General features: G+C 43.7%; 1 protein-coding gene across 3 annotated transcripts in view; it reads right to left on the bottom strand.

Moving 5' to 3' along the window:
- The window catches only part of l1cama (L1 cell adhesion molecule, paralog a), a 63700-nt gene extending 53130 nt beyond the window's left edge, over positions 1–10570 (bottom strand). The window contains exon 1 of one of the 3 annotated variants that reach the window (XM_012866578.3): positions 10405–10570. The gene's annotated coding sequence lies outside the window, so the exon portion shown is untranslated. The remainder of the gene's footprint in view (positions 1–10404) is intronic. The other 2 variants (XM_012866577.3, XM_012866576.3) reach the window with 2 other exon arrangements.
- Positions 10571–14174: the final 3604 nt, after the last annotated feature.

Raw genomic sequence — 14174 nt, 5'->3', positions numbered from 1 at the left:
GCTTAGCCTGCCCAAACCTCAGGATCCGAGGCTCAACACCAGGGCTCGTGTCCCTATCTGGATGAGGTACGCCAATCCATAGCTGCGGTTTTCCTTCACAAGGATCTTAGTCTCACGTCTCCCCTGACATCAATTCCCCTGCCAGGAGCCTAGACCCTGGGCACAATTGCTCCCAGGTTCATGGAGGTACTCAAACCCCTTCACCACAATAAAGTGGAGGCATTACGGATAACCGTAGGGAGGCTCCCCCAGGGTGGGGTCAGTCTCTGCCTCAAATGGAGGAGTTTCTTGATGTCGTGCTCCTGAGCTATGATAGTATGGAGTGAGAGAAGGGCAGACGGGTCTGGGCCTTGTCTGCAATAATGCGGCACTGCTCCAGTCTGCCATAAAGGAAGAAGAGCCAAAAAGCAAAGCTCTCGCTTCGCTGGTCTGCCTATGCTCCATCCTTCACTTGTGGTATGGCGAGGTCATGTGACATGGATCAGATCCCAGAGCATAGGTGGCTAAAATCTGTTTCTTCTGTAGGGCGTCTGGGCGCAGATTTAGAGTTAGCATGAGTAAAGCTGAGGTGGTTTGCATATCATATAAGGCTGCCTCCTGTTTGCTTCCCTTTGGATGCTTTCTGGGAAAGTCCCAGCAGTGGGTGACCCTAGGTCATACCCAGAACTTAATGAGGGGACTTTACACCCATTTTGGTCTGGGAACACCGGGGGATCCCCAGAATGAACTGTAAGGTGGATTTGCAAACCCCAGTGACCTGATCTTAGATAAACAGACAGGGGATTGATGGCTGGGTGGAAGTATGAGACTTTTTCTTCTATTTGCACTGAAAGGCAAAACCAGCATTTTTGACACCAGTGGCGACAGATGGATCAAAACACAGGGGACTGCATGCTAGGCTACAAGCCCTGTCACTATAATTTACTGTTTGCTGCTTTGTCTGCACTTTAATAACCCGCTGGTAAAGGCAGTGCTCACATTAGACAAAAATACAAAGAATCAGGGGTTGTTGGGTGTGGGAAAAACAATTGGAATAAATATGAATAATAAAAGTGCGGAGAATAAAATCTTAACCGACTACTGGAGGCATGCCTCTGCCTCGACACTTAACGCTGGTATAATCAAACACAGGATCTTTACCCTCCCATCCCTTTTAACCACTTCTCTTTCTTCCCACAGTGTCCTTCTCTGCACTCTAATACTTCCTGCTGATTGCCCTGAGCAGGAACGAACTTTAATGCTTCCATCAAGATTGTTAACAGGACACTGATAGCAAACGGCCTTTCATTCTCTCAGCAGCCCCACCTTTTCTTTGTGAGGCCTGAAGGATTGAGCCTTTGCTTCTGTTTATAATTACCTCATTAAGCTCATTAGCAGTGTTCGGACCCCTCTGTCTGTTTTCTCCGATTTCTTTACCTCCTTGGGGTTTGTTTTTGCCCACCGCCTCCTTCTGACATCTGCACCCCTCCGTTTTCTTTCTTCTTGTTGCTCCTGGGTTTTCTCCCAGGGGGATTACCCCCATTCATCCTCGCCTCACACTGACAAGAAGCCTCGCCCCAGATGCCTCCTTAGCCGTCCCTGCCACATCCCTACGTCAAAAGGACTTTTCCTTCGCAGAAACAAGCGCCTTTACCTCACCCGTTGCGAGTGTGGTCACAGCAACCGCTCTGATCTTTCTTGGTGTAAACAGACAAGATGCACGGTCTCATTATTTCAGCCTGGGTTGGTGTGCGGCTGTTTTGCAGCTCCGTGCCCGATTAAGTCTAATGAATTCCAAGAGCGAACCCAAACAAATCCAACACCGGCCTGATTTAAAAGACACAGAGTCAGACGAAGCTTGCAAGAACAGCTACACAGACATGATTCTCTTCAGTAAAAGTGAGGAAAGTAAACGGCTCTTAGAATACAAGAATGAATTGTAATGTAACAATTATAAAGAACACTGCAGAAGTGCAACCCCTAACTTTCACTATGAAATTCATATTTCAAATTCACATTTCTGTGAGATACAAATGTATATATATATATATATATATATATATATATATATATATATATATATATATATATATATATATGTGTGTGAAAAAAAACTCTTAGAGCTCTTCTACAGGAATGACTTTCTTCTTTCCACGTCCACCTGAGCTGTGGCTCTCTGCAGCTCCTCCAGAGTTACTATAGGGCTTTTGACTGAAAATTGCACTCCTTGCACTTCCTGCTAATTCAGGTGGATGGCCATGTAAATTTGCATTTGCACCATTTTAAATCTTGGGACGTTGCTTTAAACCATGATGCTGGTTCAGTGCAGTCAGTAACTTTCCCAAACTTGTCTACTGTGTCCCCTTAATCTTTATGATGCTGTTTTGTCACCAATGTCCTCTAACAAACCTGTTAGGGCATCACATAATAGTGGTATTTATACTGAGAACAAATCACACACAAGTGGGCTTTATTCACCAGCTATTTCTGAAGGTCAGAGTTTTATTTAGTGGTATCATTGGAAGACTTAATATAAAAATAACAACAGTTTCTAAGATTATCTATATTACATTTGTAAGACCATGTATTGTTTTCCTTATGTCTCCAAGTTATGTATGCAGTCGGCTCTTCTTTACTTTGTGTTGATCTAACACGTAAAACCTCAATAACTGAGCATGTGGCTGCAACATGAAAATTTGGGAAAGAGTTGATGCGGCATGAGTATTTTTCCAGGGCGCGGTTGCCAGACATAAAAAGAAATGGTAAACAGTCTGAAAAAATCCGGGAAAGTGGCGGTTTTAGGTTCCACGCTTTGCATCATCTGATCTGTTTGCACTATTTTCCTGCATTTATATCCTGTACAGAAATGATACAGTTACAGTAAGATGCTTGCCAGATACGTCCTCCTTTTGAAGAGCCAAATATCTTTCGATATTTCCTTCTTCTTTTTGCTCATCTGACGCCCTTTCTCACTATCCCCCATCTTTGTCTCCAGCCCCCTTGTCTGACATTACCCCGTTTTAACCTTGTCTGCCCCCTAGTCTGCTGTCCTCCAGCCAGCGCTCGCATGCCTGTGGTGGGTGTAGTGTGTAATGGGATGGCACAGTAGGTGAGATTAAATTAGGGTAGTGTATGGGGATTACAACCCACTCCAAACGTGATCCATTCCCACGCTCCATAATCCATCTCTAATGAATACATCATGGCTGACACAGCAGATAAAAACTGCCTGCAAGAACCTGCAGTCACAACAACACACCGAGACGCGGAAAGCAGACCGAACCAGACAGCTTGTTTTCTAACAGCTCCGACTGGAGGATGCTGTGTCAGAGTAAGCGGGCCTGTGTGTATTATGCCCCATCTGTTTCAGTTATGGCTGGTTTAAATGAAGTGTAGTTCTGGAGAGAGGAAGCAAAACCACAATCAATACATTTTGATGTAAACACACCAAATAAGTAAGCCGTTGGGTGGATTCCTAACACTCAGAGGGACGCTGTTCTTTTTTCCTTTTTGTTTTTTCACATGTGAGAGAAGAATGTGCTGCGTTTCTCAGAATCATATAAGCATATTTTTTGTTGTTGTTGTTGTTGTTCTACTGTATGGCTGGGCTTTAACTATGGTGCATAATTTTATTTCGCCATCAGTCCAGTTCATGATTTGAAAGTCAAATTTCCAAACTTTGAGAAAACATTAGTTAGTTAAGGAAAATCTCAGATCATTAAAACCTCCGCAGTGCAGAATCAACATTGCAATCCAGATCATCCCTTCAGGGAACGTGCCCGTTTGTTATGACTGTTACAGCTCAGTGCGAAAATATAAATGAATTTCAGAAAAATCACAGTTTTTCATGAGGCACAGCTCTCAACTTTTGCATTGCAAGGCTCACAATCATTGTTTTATATAGTGTCCATGCAAATTAATCAAATTTGCATGTGTTCCTGCTGCAGCGTATTGCAGAGTCTATTGGCAAAGAAAAAAGAGAACTGGTATAAAAGTCCTTCCAAAGATATGAAGCAACATTCATATTTTTAAAGCGGGAAATTAGACAAGAACTACAGATAAATAATGAATTACAATAGAACTGACCCCCCCCGCCCCCTTCAAAACCTCAGCAGTGCTGTAAAACATGAAACAAAGCGGCAGCACTGCAGCACAGCAATATCGTATACCCGAGGTTTCATTAAAAATGCAGCCGGCCTCTTAGCAACAAATCAATAAATTAGTAAACCAATGTCCCTTTAATGAAACACCCTGTGAAATGTAATGAAAATCAGAACTGAGTAATCGCACGTGAATTCCCAAGAGAGTCCCAATGTCACGATATAGGCGGTGAAGTCAAAGATGCTGTCAATATTGCTTAATAAATGTATAAAGATTGCATCATTTTGAGATATATTAGCTTTTTTTAATGATGGCACTGTTGATTGTCAAGCTCCCATTGAATCGATAATATATATATATATATATATATATATATATATATATATATATATATATATATATATATATAAATATATATATAAATATATATACATATATGTCAACGGCCACATCGATCACAACTGTGATTGATGTGGCCATCCTGAGTGATGGAAACATCAGGAAAGAAGAGCACGAGAAACTGGAGAAATACCAAGGGCTCAGGAAATAACTAGAAAGAGCCTGGAAGGTGAAGACAATAGAAGTGACCGTGATCATCAGAGCATTCGAGGCAGTAACCCTCACTCTGTAGAAGTGGCTCCAACAGATACCTGGAGAAACATCAGATATCTCAGTCCAGAAGATCACAGCTTAGGAACAGCTAAGATCCTAAGAACTCTCAAGCCCGCAGACATCTGGGAGAGGACCCGAGCTTTAGAAATGAAGAGTCACCCACCATGCTGAGGAATACGAGGGGTGGGTGAGTGGGCGAAACAACACATAGTGCCCGCCTACCAAAGGTTGGTTTTAGCCAATTACGGTATCAAATAAAAATGTAAGCAGCAGTAGTCATGAGAAATTGTGGATTCTGACAGAAATGATGTGATAGCAGCAGCTATGGGTGCGTCCTCCTGTGCTGCCATATTTGTTTTTGGTTTGGCTGTGGGCTCGGCAGCTCTTGCTTTCGTCACAGCTGGTATGTCCCGCCTTAAATCTGAATAGTACAATGTGATTATCTTATTCTTTGGACTATAAGTCACTCCGGAATATAAGTCACATCAGTCAAAAAATGCATCATAAAGAGGAAACAACATATGAAGGTAGTACAGCCTTTGTGAACATCTGGTGGATTCAGTCAGCGTCAAGTCACAGACAAAGTTTATACCATGAACTTATTTAGCTGAGCTTTGATAACGTGCCATGACTTGTTACTTGTGTTTTGGCAAGTTTTAAAACACTCAATAGTTTTAATATGCTTAAACCAATGTCAAAGGTTTATTTATGTAAAAGTATAATGTTATTTGACTTAGCTTTGAAATGTGTTTGGCTACCTTGGTGGAAACGTTAATGCCCCTCTGCTTAAGTGGAAGCCTTAAGGATAATATATAATACTCCAACTGAATACTAAATCTATCCAGAAGCCATTTAGCTAATGTTTTTGAGCAACGCCACCACCAAGCGCAATCTTTTATAAATGAACTCCACTAACACAATGCTTTAATTGATGCAAATCTAATTAATTCATACCGTGGCCCATGTGAATAATGATTCATTCTTTGCAGACAAATATATAAAGAAAAAAAATATTTGACTATCAACTACAGACCTCATATAAACGGACGAATTCATTTGGGAGACAGAGAATCGGTTCAGTCTAATTATAGTCACTGTTGAGGACGATAAAGCCTCTTTGATGGAGCTGACTGTGGACCAGACACGATGACGCTGCGGGGAATTCTCTCTGTCACCAAAACAAAGATGTAATTTTGTCGGAGATGAGGACGGTGTCAGAGGGGCAAACAGAACAACATATATGGAGCTTCCTGTCCACAGTAAACTTATATTCAATGTGCAGTTTTGTTCTCGTGCTGTTTTCCAGCAGAATTCACTTTTTTAGATTAAATGCTACATTTCTGCAGCACAATAAATGTACCTTTTTTTTAAATGCTTGCATTAAAAAGCATTCCCAATGTCTAGGTCCTCCGTTTTTTTTGTTTTTGGTATGGCAGTAATTAATTTCTCGGCTGGTATCCACTCCTCAGCTCCGTCCTTTGTCATTTTTACTGCCCATGTGTTATTTGATGCCCAAAGGAACTCTACATTTCCCCCTCTCTCCATACCATCGCTATGAAAACTGTAATAGGGTGATTCACTCTGACAAATTAAATTTGTTCCCATACATGACGCCTCTGTTTGAGCTCCGTACCCCATCACAGGTTCAACAGGATTGAATTTATGAATCTTTATGAGTCTTTGTCTGCAGCCCTTCTTCTGGGAAGGCTAACATGATCCATTAGTTTGATTAAGATCCCGATGTTTTCCTGACTGCGTAAACACTGACGTGGCTTTTTGACATAAAACAAACGTGAGGGAGATGATTTGGGGGTTATCATCTCAAATTCAACCTTTAAAAGTCTTTGTTTTACAGCTTCTCCTTCTTCTTATATATATATATATATTAAAAGTCTTTAAACCTTTAAAAATCTTTTTTTTACAGCTGCTTCTTCTTCTTATTATTTATTTATATATATATATATATATATATATATATATATATATATATATATATATATAAGAAGAAGAAGAAGAAGCTGTAAAAAAAACACATTTAAAGGTTGAATTTCTCTATTTAAAAGGGGGGAAATAAAGCAGCCTGCCTCCTCCATCAGGATTTCATCCAGCCGCCTCTTGTCACCTTTGCAAATTTCGGTCACCCCTCCTCCTGGCTCCCCCTTCCTCTTCCTCCTGTATTCCCTCTAATCATTTACCGCAGCTCGCCTGTCAATCCACCTGACCCGTAGCTCCCTAAATCACCACAATGTATTCTGCACCAAACCCTGACAGCATGTCGACATGATCCTGTGCTTGACACCGAGGGGGCTGACTCCCATCTGCACAAATCTATATCTAAAAGCCAAGGGGGGGTGGGGGGGGGGGGGGGGCTTTATTTTGACAGCATTCTGTAGGTGCACATGGATCCTAATACACACAAGCAACTGCAAGCATGGCTTCTTAAAGAAAGTTTACTTCCAAAGTGTCTTTTACAAGCCTGCAGAGTCTGTAGCTGCAACAGCCATCCTCAAAGGGAAATTAAAAAGAAAGCAGACATGAAAGCCTCATTGTTGACACTTGTCTGAGACAGCGCTCCCTCTTTAATAATCTTACCCGGCTGTTGCTTTAATGGGCAGAATACGCCTGAAACTGCTGAGTTTAAGATTTGATCATCGACAGACGCTTAAAGTAATCAGGGCAGAGAGGCAACATTTAGAGAACGTTTAATTTGGTGCACTGCATCTCTGCTGAGTGTTTGTTTGTGTCGCAGACGGTGGCGTGCCTCAGTTGTGTCTGTGCGTGTTCATGTAAAAGCGTTTGATGAGCAGGATAGCTAACACAGATGTCCTGCGGCTACAACAGGTGGCGGAGGAGCAGAGGACGAGCGCTGCCCGGCTCTGACCCAGAGCTGCACCTTTTTCGGAGCAGATTGGCCCTTCCCTCCCACACAACACCAGTTCCCCCACCTCAACACGGCACCGACGGGTGCTGAGAAACCAGGAAGCAGCGGAGAAACCAAACAGCGTGAGGCAGAAATAGAAAAATCTGACCGATCATTTCGTGGCTTTACCATCAGTTCGACTGGCAATCTTCTTCAGACACAATTTGACCTAAAAACAGCAAACAGAACCTGGAGAAATCCTTTCTTCTTGTTTCCTTTGATAACCCTTCCAGCATACTGCATTTTCCTTAAGGACCTGCAGTACTCGCAGGGAACAAGCACAATGCAAAGTGCTGTCAGCTGCTGGTCAGAAACAGTTATTCACAAAACTCCAAATTCCAGTTTTTATCTGATCAGTGAACACATCATACTCCCAAATGTAAAAGGTAAGGTTATAAATTCAGAAAGAAAAACTGCAGAGTTACTAGTGCTAGTCATGCTAACAGTGCTAACCGCTGCTATAAGAGTTGGCTGCTTAGAATTTGCTCTGTGTAAGCATTTTGTCTTTTTTAAAGGTGTAAAGCATTATTTGACTCACACACAGTGTGATATATATATACTATCTGCTCCTAAGCTTCATGACTAACAGCAGGAAAGCTAGAAAAAATATTTAGATGGTTGTTCTCATCTCTTCGTAGTTCATAAAGAGAAATTCAAACCACCTAAAATTGGTAATAGCAAACAAAAATCCTAGACCAGTAACCAGCCACAACATTCTGATCGGTGCATTTCTGCAACAAACATGTAAAAGCTGTCGCCTGCTTTGCCTGTCCATAAAGTCCGCATTGCTCTCCGTCATCTTTTTTTATGCTTCCTTCACCGTACTCCCCTGTCTTATTTTCTATTACATTTATTTTTATTTTTTGCTGAGCCCTGCCTCTCTCCCTGCCTTTCTCTCGTCACATAAATCCTAGTTTCTATCCGTCTCTTTGATGGAACGGTTCAATTAGACAGTCAGCGTCAGAGTGGAGATTGCATTGCGCACACCACACTGTAGCAAAGGGGGAAAAAATCATACACTTTGAGTCTAGCTTTGCCAACAACAGAATCACTGCTGCACCAGCATCTCCCATGACGGCCTGCAGATTTAGCTGCCACTGCCACACAAAACTCCCAGCATTAAGCAGTATGATAATGTGACCAGCAGTGGGTCTCTGGGGGGGGGGGGGGCATCGCTGCCACACAGAGGATCCATAAAAACTGACTCATTGACTGCGAGGCGCCCTTCAGCAGAAGCAGCTGCATCTTCATCTTTTGTGTGCTGCATGTTTATGGATGTCGTACAGATGGTAACAAGTCATTGTCGGGCGCAGGGCCTTCCTGCCTTCTCCGGTCCCCTTTTAAAGGGGGTTCATCTGGGACGGGCTGCAGGCGACCGAGGCACGGCGGGAACGGACGAGCTCCTGGCAAGCTCAGACATGCGCTGGCATGATCTTTGGTCTTTCAATTATCACAGCATCAGAGAGATCTTGTGCTCAGTGTGTCAACAAATCACCAGAGGAGAGATACCAGCTGACACTGTCCCTTAAAAACAATGGCTCTCTGCATTATTAGCTGGTAAAATTCATCTTATATGGTTTTCTAAAGGACATCCAAGAGACCTGCAGTGACTGAGAGCAGGCGTCTGTGAAGCGTACAGCCAGGTGACTTCCTCCTTTTTCACCGGAACACCTCCGCCGTCTGCTGCGTGCGCTGCCCCACCCTTTTTCCCTTCTGTGGCTCCTTCACACTGAACGTCTCTTTTATTTCCCCCCCCTCCCTCTCCTGTTGATATCTCAATCGTTCCTTGCGTTCTTGCAGCGTTTTCACTTTTTCTTCTTCTGTGGCCTCACTTTGCAGCATTTCAGGAAATATTTTTGCCCCGACAATCAGATCCGCCGCACAAGACGAGGTAGTTTGTTCAGCTGTGCTTCTAGCCGGGTTTCATCCTCTGCATCAGTGAAATTCCTCACAGCGCATAGCAATCAAGGGCTGTACTTAACATTGAGCCGTGCAGCTATTAGCTGGGGGGGAGGGGAGGTGAAAATTCTAATTTATATTAAAGCTGCAGAAAAGAAGGAGCAAAGTTTAAGATTTTAAGAATGACTTTCAGTTTCTCTATCATGCTGATTGTTATTTTTAACGTCTCCCAAGCCGTTGTAAATGCATGCCAATACAAGCAAATCAAAAGGCAGAGCGATGCACCACTCAATACAGAAACATCCCAGCATCACCTTGCTTCTAGTTTTCCGTATATCACATTTCCCAACTTTCAGCACATTGGATAGCAAAGTGTACGCGAGGCGGTTCACAGCAGAAATTATAAGCTGTCAGATGTTATCAAAATGTTACAATGGTTTCCAACACCGCTTTAATATGAATGTCGAACCGGACCCTGTTGCATGCAATGCACTGGAGGCAACATTCAACTGCAATAAAGTGTGCTTTGCGAAAGGAAAGCCAAATGTGACCCCAGAAATTACAATTTCCCAGTGCCACCGTCACCTCCTTTATTTTTTTTACATCAGTAAGTAAATGAAGAGCATCTTTAAGTGTTTAAATATAAATAGTTTTCTTGTAACAGACACAAAAATGGAAAAAGTCCAGCACGACTAGAGAAAAAAAGGGCCGTTATAGTGATTTCCTTGAAGGCAGGTAGGGCTTAACGGCAGACGACGAGGCAAAAGGTGAAATGCCACAACGAACCACCTCCACCTAACGTCCTAATTAATCCCATCCCCACAGTTCACCACTGCTCCGTTTCCCTTTAATGACAACCTGCCCCCCCCCCTCCTTACAGAAGATCCTCTTACCTCCAGAGTGATGCTCCTCTACGCCGGCAGCTCCTCGCGTCCCTGCTTCCTCCCTCTCTTCCTGATTTACTTGCGCCTTTTCTTCCTCCCTTCTATGAAATTGAGTGTGCACCCTCTCTCCTGTCTGCTGATGCTGCAGTGATAGAAAAACACACCCTCCTTTGGCCATGCTCTCTCCCTGACTCTCATTGGCTGCCTGTTAGGGGTGACATCACCCTTCTTTCTCAGCCTGCCTGCCTCCCTTTCTCCTCCTCTGATCCCTCCCTGCCTACCTCTCTCTCTCTCTCTCTCTCTCTCTCTCTCTCGCTCTGTCTTCACCTCAGTCTCTGTGGATTCTGACCATTCCTTTATTGTGCTCCTCTTCCATCCTCCCTCCTGTCCCCTACGCACCCACATCTGAATGAATTTCTCTTCACACTGTCCGGGTTATTACACCCAACAGCTTCCCTTATTTTGGTTCAAGCAGTGCCAGGTATGGTAATGCATACTGAGAACACAGCCTGAGGCCCTTTAACATTTCTCCTCTATTCTCCTGCTGCTTCATTCCAGGAGCTGATATTCTGCAACACTACACATTTGGTTTAAAAAAAAAAAAATGTCCACGCCATGGCTGGGCTCCAGTTTTAATTCACTGGATCAGCAACGTCAACTGGGCTCCAGTTCATCGCAGTCTGACTGTAAACATGGCTGGGCTGGATCTTACGCAACCTGTGATGGATAAAGATGCGTCAGGAATCGGGTTTTTATCTGAGCTGAAGGGCTCGCGATGCACAGATTTCAGGGTAATAAAGAGCAGCGCGGTCCAGGGATGGCCCGGCTCTGTTCATTGTTGCCGAGAGAAGATAACACAGTTGTTAAATGTCATTGGGTGGCTTTAATCCAGCGCACACGCTGATAAAGATCTTTTGTTTGACACGCTTTTATCTGCGGCTCCCTGATTAATACTAATTTATGTTTCGGTCGTTTGTCTCTGCTTCCCCTGCAGCTTATCCGCAATCCTGATATTTCCAGCGCTCTTTCATTTCCTTTGAACAAACTGTATAAACAGGTGCTTGATGTTTGTAAGCCCCCCCTTCTCCAAAAGCCCTTTAAATCCACTAAACAAGTGCCCCGCTCAATTTCACACTTCTTAAAATCAAAGCTACCAGGAAATGCTTCGTTTGTTGCCTGCAGACTGTTGAGCTGTTCCAAGATCGCTTCTGTGGCAACTTTAGGTTTTTTATTCTTTGTATTAACGTTTGAGCCTGAAGCCTATGAGCGTGTCCATGAATAAACACGGTACAAAAGGAAGCGAACCTACCTGCATCCTCGCTGAGTTTTTCTATGGGCTCGGCTACAGGTGGGGCCTTTTTTGTTTTTGGAGTAACTCTGTGGATCGGTAATCAAAATGAACACTTTGCCTCCACCATTTAAGATGAAATGGGTGGAATGGAAAAGACAGAAATAAAGAATAATTCAGTTTGATTGAGCCTCTGGCAGAACGGCACTGAACATCCTGATCAAGGGACGAATTTAAATCCCCCCCGAGGCATTAGCGCTGCTAACATTCCTCTCAGGACCAAATGCTGAATTCAGGGCTTTAAACTGAGGGTCACAAACAATATATGCTATCAGCCGTTCTCTCCTCTATACAATGAGAGTCTGACATTAGATGGCTTCAGGTTAATTTGTCCCTTCATCAGCTTGTAAACCCTTTTACTTAAATTTAAAACATGTAAACATAGCAGTTCACAGCCATGTGCCTGTTAGTCTATTTATCTAGATAGTTTAGCATTTTCCATGAATTATGGAAATAAATACTCATACGATGTTCAATTGTTTTCAGGATTTTATATTACATCTTGTTTTAACAGATTACAGTTCTGATCCCCATTTGGGGCAACCGTTCAATAAGCTATGGGCCCCTGACCAAATCAAAATAAGTGTGAACAAGTGGATTACAGGAAATAAGATTTAACCACTTAAATGTCCCCAAGGTGGGCATCAATGGACACATGTTCAGTATGAGACTTTGTGGTTACAAATATGTCAAGTATGAAAAGATCAAAACAGTCTTAAGTCCAAAATACAAAGAGTTAAAATGAGCAGCGGCAACAAAAACACACCGACGGTCTGACACTGAATACTTTTGTCCTAGCTTCTGAAATAAGAGCAAAGAAACAAAGACAATTAGCCCAGTCACACACATACGGTCCACATTTGTTCCTAAAAATAAAGCTCAGAAATTAGGACATTAACCATGTCCAGTCAGAAATCCCCCCAGCCCCCCCCCCCCCCCCCCCCCCCCCCCACCCCCCCCCCCCCCACCATTCCTGCTGAGCTGCTGCTGTTTTTCTATTGTGTGTCTCCAGCCCGGCGTTTGCCACCGGGTCCATCTGCCCCTGGTGTCCGAGGAGCTGCCGGGCATTCGGACAAAAGCTGCCACAGCAGCAGACAGCATGGGAATAATGATGGATGGTGCGAGGTAGGCGAGACCCTCCGCTGCTGTTCCCAGCAGAGTGTCGATGACTGACGAGAGGCTGAGAGACGAGGGTCAAATCTGTGTCTGCTTGGCCGCCAGGAGAGAAGACATGAACTAGGAGAGAAGACGAGGAGTCTTCACTCCTCACAAATCAGGCTGGGAAATCTGCAACTAAACTACTGAAACAGAATCAGCGGTCGGACGCGAGTTAACGACAGAGAGACGTCCTCATCTAGGAAAAGACAGCTCACACAGATCGATCTGTTGTGAAAGCACTTGGACCATTTCATCTCCTTATGGCAAGAGCTTCATGTCTCCTCAGCCTTAATGAGTAGATCTTTTCCCTGTGCCTCTTAGCTCACTCTACTCATCCGTGAAAGACATTTTACCGGCCCATATTAGAGGATTTCTACCCATCCTACTTCCTGCTGAGGTCAGAACTGTGAGTCGGGTTTGCAGACTAACAGGAGAGAGGGAAGGACGTCTATATGAAGATATAAGTGAGGAGGAACAGAGGTGCAAAGCGAGAGCGTTTCTGAATGGACGACGCCAAGCCTGGAGTTGGAGGAAAAACAGATGCAGTCAGCAAAAAAGACAGGAGACAAAAGGGGAAGACTTTTCCATCAGCTTAAAAAGCAATATAGCAAATGGCTGCAGTGATGGTGTGGATGCTCAGAGCCAGAGGAGGCAACAGCTTGGATGGAGAGCACTGCACATTAACGATTATAAGGGAAAAAGGGTAGGGCGGTAAGCAAAATGCACCGGCAACAAAGTACACACAATAGGCATTTTATTAGGCACGTCTTACTTTTAGTAGGTTTTTGCTTTCAGAACTGCCTGAATTCTTCAGGGCGCAGATTTAACAAGGTGTGGCAGACATTTAGAGATTACTGCCCATATGGACATGGAAGCGTCACGTAGCTGCTGCAAAGCAGTCAGCTGCACATCCCTGCTGCAGATCTGCTGTTGCACCACATCTCAAAGGTGAAATGTGATGGCTGGGGAGGCCAGTAGCTGACAGACAGTGATGAACTGATGTTCAATAAACCAGTTTAAGATGATCATGGCTGTGCGACAGGCTACTATTATTATCCTCCTGGATTTTTCCAACAGAAGATAGGTACATTGATCAGAAATGTGTGGACATGGTCAGCAACCATACCAAGGACGGCTGTGGAGTATGACAAATTTTCAGCTGGTATGAGGAGATTCAAAGTGTGGCAAAAATCCTCCACCACCACTAGTCTAACCGGCTGACACAAAGCAGGATGGATCTATGTTTTCACGCTGTTTACACCAAGTGACCCGG

The sequence above is a fragment of the Fundulus heteroclitus genome, chromosome 1 (assembly GCF_011125445.2).
Source record: "Fundulus heteroclitus isolate FHET01 chromosome 1, MU-UCD_Fhet_4.1, whole genome shotgun sequence".
NCBI classification, from domain to species: Eukaryota; Metazoa; Chordata; class Actinopteri; order Cyprinodontiformes; family Fundulidae; genus Fundulus; species Fundulus heteroclitus.
This window is presented reverse-complemented; position numbering and strand designations above follow the sequence as displayed.